A 6,375-nucleotide genomic window follows, 5' to 3' on the forward strand; every position below is an offset into this window, starting at 1 on the left:
GTGTGGGAAATATCAGAAAGGGAGACAAAATATAAAGACTCCTAACTCTGGGAAATGAACTAGGGGTGGTGGAAGGGGAGGAGGGCGGGGGTGGGGGTGAATGGGTGACGGGCACTGAGGGGGGCACTTGACGGGATGAGCACTGGGTGTTATTCTGTATGTTGGTAAATTGAACACCAATAAAAAATAAATTTATTATAAAACAAAACAAAACAAAACAAAACAAAACCAAAAACAAAATGTATCCGTGTTGTAGCATGTTTCACTACTTCATTCCTTTGTATGGCTGACTAATATTCCATCATATGGATATGCCACATTTTGTTTATCCATTTACCAATTAATGTAGATTTGAGTTCTTTTGTACTTTTTGGTTTTTATGAATAATGCTGTTATGAACATTTATGTAGAAGGTTTTGTGTGAACATATGCTTTTATTTCTATTGGGTAGATACCTGAGAAGGAGAGTTCCTAGTTCATATGGTAACTTTATTTTTAATGTTTTGAACTACCAAATTGTTTTCCAAGGTGGCTTCACCATTTCAGAGTCTCATCAGCAATGTCTGAGGGTTCCAATTTCCCCAAGAGCTTGACAACACTTGGAGTTTTGCATTAACTGATTTTTAGATGGCAAATCAACATTGCATTTTTAAAATAAACTCCACTTGATCATGATATATAATCTTTTTTATGTGTTGCTAGTTTCAGTTTGCTACCATTTTGTGGAGGGTTTTTTATATCTGTGTGCATAAGAGATCGATCTGTAGCTTTCTTTTCCTGAGATGTCTTTGGTTTTGGTATCAAAGTAATGTTGGGCTCATAGAATGAGTTAAACAATGTTCAATCTTCTTCTTCTTCTTTTTTTTTTTTTTGGAAGAGTTTATAAAGAATTGATGTTGATTTATCTTTAAATGCTTGGTGGAGGGACGCCAGGGTGGCTCAGCGGTTGAGCGTCTGCCTTTGGCTCAGGGTGTGATCCCATGGTCCACGGATCGAGTCTTGCATCGGGCTCCCTGCATTGACCCTGCTTCTCCCTTTGCCTGTGTCTCTGCCTGCCTCTCTCTCTCTTTCTCTCATGAATAAATAAATAAAATATATTAAAAAAATAAATGCTTGGTGGAGTTTGCCATCTGGTTCTGAGATTTTCTTTGTGGGAAGTTTTTTGATTATTAATTTAACCTCTTGTTATAGTTCTATTCAATTTTTTTCTTCTCCTTGAGAAATTTTTTAAAAGATTTTATTCATTTATTCGAGGGAGAGCATGAGTAGGGGGAGAGGCAGATGAAGAGGGGAATGCAGACTCCACGCTGAGCAGGAGGATGATGTGGAGCTCTATCCCAGGATCCTGGGATTATAACCTGAGCTGATGGCAGATGCTTAACCAACTGAGCCGCTCAAATGCCCCATATTTCTTGAGTAGTTTTGATAGTTTGTGTCTCTGTAGAAATCTGTCCATTTTATCTGTTTTTTAATTTGTTGTCATACAACTATTTAGAATATTCCCTTATAGTCATTTCAATTTCTAGAAGGTTGATAGCCACAGCCTTTCACCACTTACTTATCTGACTTTCTTCTTTGGGCGATATACCTAAAGGTTTGTCAGTTTGCTGTCTTTCCAAATGACAAAGCTTTGGTTTCAATAATTACTTTCTTCCTCTAACGTCTATTTCATTTATGTTCACCTTAATCTTTATTGTTTCTTTCTTTCTGCTAGTTTTGGATAAGTTTGCTTGTTTTTAGTCTAGTTTTAAAAGTAGAAAGTTAAGTTATTGATTTGAGATCCTTTTGCTTTTTTGCTGCTATAAATATAGCTGCTTGTACTGAAGGAGCTTGAGTCGGGTAAGAGACGAGCCCTGTGAAATATACAGTACTTTTCAGGGGGATTGCAAACAAGTCAAACAGTGATGGTTCCTTGGAGGATTTGGGGAAAGCTAAAAACCTATTCTGTCCTTTCAAGCAGTGTCTAGGTTTCTGATTTTCACAGCTACTGTGATTTTGAGGTTGTTCATTTTCAATCTTTTTTTTTTTTTAAATAAACACTCCTTAGATAATTTCAAGCCTTTGGTTCCTCAAATTCAAAAAAAGTTGATTTTGACAATTTTGCCAGTATTCTTGTTGCTTTTATGGAGGAACAGCATTTTAGAAGTCCATACTCCACTATTACAAAAGTGCTTGAACAGCACTATTTTCAATAGGAAAAAAGTTGGAAACAACTTTCTTACAGTAAAGAGAATGGACAAATAAATTGTGATCTCTTCATACAATGGAATTCAGCAATTAAAACAATGGACTAAGATTATATATTCATACGTGGATAGCTATAAAAAACAAAATGAAGAATGATATCTACAGTACAATAACATTTATATAATTAAAACAAGCCTGAATAACATTTTTGATGGGTGCATACACAGAGAACAAATTGTTTCTACAAAACATTGGTTGGGAGGATAAATACCATATGCATGACAGCGATGGGAAATGGGATTGGAATGAAGGAAAAAAATTAGACCAACTTTCCCCATAATATTTTCTTTATTTTATATTAAAAAATGGGGACACATGAGTGTATGTTATAGTATTTTGTGCTTTTTTTTCCTATGTAAAAGTTAGGAAGAAAGAAGTCATAATAGAATGAATTCTGTTCTCTGGGCATTCATTTAACTCTGTCCAACTTCTTTGTAATCTATGGGTTGAGAGAAAACAAAAGACAAGAGTAAGATAACTGTCGAACCACAATTGGGTCTGTTATAAAGTGATTTTGAAATGGCTTTCAAATCTGGAATGACAAATTCTGCTTTCATTTTGCTCTTAACTAATTACAAGTTCAAACCAGACAGAAAAATGAATCATTGGATTTCTTCCTCTAAAAATCTCCAGAGCATGTTTCTTCTCCAACCAGGGAAAGGAAACATTTGGTGTTGCTTCTCTTTCCCCCCATAGTGTTAATTTGTAACACTTTCATAGCTTCCAAAGGTAGGAAAGTGAGCTGCTTTACAATTACAGCCACTTGAAAGAACATAGTACCTCTCTTCAGATATTTTTGACATTCTATCCGTGATGTGGGAGCAGGAATATCATTCTATTTTACAAGTAGGAAGTGGGAGAATCTGAATTTCCATGATACAAAGACATTTTTTCTCACATTGACGCTGAAGAGGTTAAAGGTGAAAAATCAACCCCAAGCCTAGCCTCTCTTGGCTTATGAATTCAGCCTGAGAAAGGATCAAAGCCAGAGTGTTCTCATTACAAAGTGGAACCACTAGGTGTCACTAAAGATAAAATTTGAAGGCACTAGCGATTATAACTGGGACAGCAGAATAGGCAAGTGAAATTCACCATGTTAATGGAGAAAACTGAAATTATGCTTTTAGGTGAGAAAATGGAAAAAGGCCTCTCTCCAGCTGGATACCCCTAGGGAATGCTTTCAGACCCTCACTTTCATATCTGTGTGTGGACCCACTTGGGTTGGTGTTACCTTTTAACAGAAAAATAACTACATGATCTCACAACTCAAGTAATATGTTATATGATGACTGTTCATAAAATGAGGTTAAAACTCCAAGCTTCAAGTGCTGGAGTCCCTCCTGGGGCTTGTGTCTAAAATTTCAACAGCTGCCCCAAGGTGGTATGAGGCAGATACATCAAGAATTCTCTTTAGACAAGAGATGTGAGCTAAAGATTTTTCTTTTTCAAATCCACTTCTCCTGTTTGCTTTAAATTTTTTCCCCTCCTGTGTCTTCATTCTGAAAACCATAACTGGCAAGTAGTATGAATTCAGTGCATATTTGTGGAAGGAATAGCAGGAATCAAGGGAGGGAAATCAACATTTATTTAGTGACTCTCTAAGCCTTGTTCTCTGCAACTTTCTTATATTCCTTTTTTACATAATCTTCGTGAAAAATTCTGCGAGGTAGTTATTGTAACCACCGCTTTGTACAAGCAATACTCATGGGATACAATAACAAACGATCTTTGCTTTTATTTCTCATCATTCTTTTAAGCTTTTTTCAGAAGAAAAGCTCTTTCTCTGCTCCTGGAAAAAGTCCCCGGGCACATCTATGATATTTTTGATCTTGCATAATCACTTTACTTTCACAGCTTAGCAATTAAAACTGTCCGTTTTCATGTAATAACTTATTTCAATCAAAATCACGACTTTCTCCTCCTCCAAACTAGGGCTGGTATTGGTCTGGCTGACTCCAAGTGGGGGTAAAATATGCTGCTTCTCTTTCTCTTTGAGCTTCTCCATGACCCCCTAACGTGGATTGGGCAGGGCAGGGAAACAAGGAGAGATGAGGAGGACAGTCAAGTTTCTTTGAATAGGGCTTTGAAGCTATTCAGAGACTCCTACTACAAGCAATTGATTGCACTTCCCAAAAGCTAAGCATTTTTTTCTGGCAGGCCATTCTCCCTCAGTTTTTCTTATACTTTATTTTCTTTAACATATTTAAAAAATTTCATTTATATACTTTCTTTCCTTTAATGTATTAAATGCTATGGCATTTTCTCCTACAATAATAGAATTCCCAAATTTTAGATAAGCATATTGCTGCTTGGAATAAAGAGATTACATTTCCCAGCCTCCTTATCATGGTCCATGTAAAAACTCTTGGAGCCATTTGTAAATTAAGAGGCTTTCTTTGTTTGTCTTTTTTTCCCCCTCTTTTCTACTGTGTGCATGATAATTGCAGACTGGACAATGAGGTGGAAGCCCTGTGCTGAGGGCTTTGATCATAGAGCTTACTTGGCAGCCTTGCACAGTGTACCTCTGGACTGTACTCATAAACAAATATATTCTAATCTTCTGTTCTAAGGTTTTGTCACATGCAGACAAAATCATAACAGAGAAATACACAACTAAGTGAGATATAATTTTAGGAAAGGTTTTGCTAATAAATACAGCCACCAATTGAACAACAAAAGTGTTTTTCCTAATTTGCTGATAAAAGGTGGAGAAAATTTCCCTCGTTTTAAAATTATTCTTTCATAAATCTCACTGAAATCTTTAGTGTCATTGTTGGTTATCTGTTTGACAAAATAAATGAATAAATAACAAGCATTATTACTGGAAGAAGTTTTAAACAACCAATCAGACTTACAGCTTATTTTTCCAAAGTAACACTTTCATGGTTGTAATTTTATATTACACATTTATGATAACATGGATTTGTCAGAAAATTGTTCATAGAATAAAACACCTTTTGACACTATTTCATGGTGAGCCTTAAGAGCACAGCTTAGGAACTAGAGAACCACTACTTTTTAGGTTGAATGGTGGACATTTGAAGGAGCAGGAAGGAGGGAGGAGAGGCATTTTTTTTTAAATTAATGAAAGCTATAAAAAGTCCACCTTTCTCACATTTATACACTATCTCAAAGAAACTTCTTTGTTTTCTCCCTTCTAGTTCTCCCTTTTTTCTCTTTATTTTCCATTTTATTTTATTTTATATTTTATTATTTTGGTCATGTTTCAAAATAGAAGGGACATGGTTAAGATGAACAGGAACTAGTCTGATTTTTTTATTCCCTAGCATTTAATTATAGGAATGATAAATATATGAAGCTAAAAATAATGCTTGGAGGAAAACTATACCTAATGGAAAAACCAACTAGTAAGCAGCATGTTGGCACTATCTATGGCGTGTACATTATAGTTTAGTTCCATTGTATTTGTTATTTCATTTAGTTATTTTAGACTTTGCTTTAATTAATGAAAAAATTTCCTTAAGACTTTAACAGAGAGTTATGAAAGTTTTGGTAAATCAAATCAAAACAAAACAAACAAGCAAACAGAAACTTCCTACCTTCACACTGAAGAGAATTCCCCAAACAATAGGCTTTAATTTGGAAGGAGGGTGAGGGGGCTATTTATATAGCATTTTTATTTAGACATGGTACTCCTTAGGACAGATTATGGAATTTAGAATGAAATTCTTATATTGGGAAATGGGGGAAAAAAAGAGGAACGTCCTAAACAATTGTAACACACAATTTTGCCCATTATATAGTAAAATTTGAGAAGTATTGTGAAGGGGCTCAGGATTCTCCAATGAAAGTTTTTAAATCTGTGATATTCTTGGGACCAAATGTTTATTTTTAAAAAGCTCTTTGTAAAATATAAGGCACAGGACACTGCATAATAATTTTTTCCTGGTCTTTTATACTACCAAATTTCAAAAGTAAATAGAAAACATAGAAACTCTTCTAAATTCAGTAAAAACAAACAAAAAATGACTCTCAAAAATATGATATGCTTAGACACCTAGAATTGTTGTTGTTGTTTATCCTGACCATTAATAGAATGAATACATTCAAGAACACTTTGATAAGATTATAAGCATAAATACATAGAGACTGAAGATTCATCAGGAA

Source organism: Canis lupus, chromosome 7 (genome assembly GCF_003254725.2).
Source record: "Canis lupus dingo isolate Sandy chromosome 7, ASM325472v2, whole genome shotgun sequence".
NCBI lineage: Eukaryota > Metazoa > Chordata > Mammalia > Carnivora > Canidae > Canis > Canis lupus.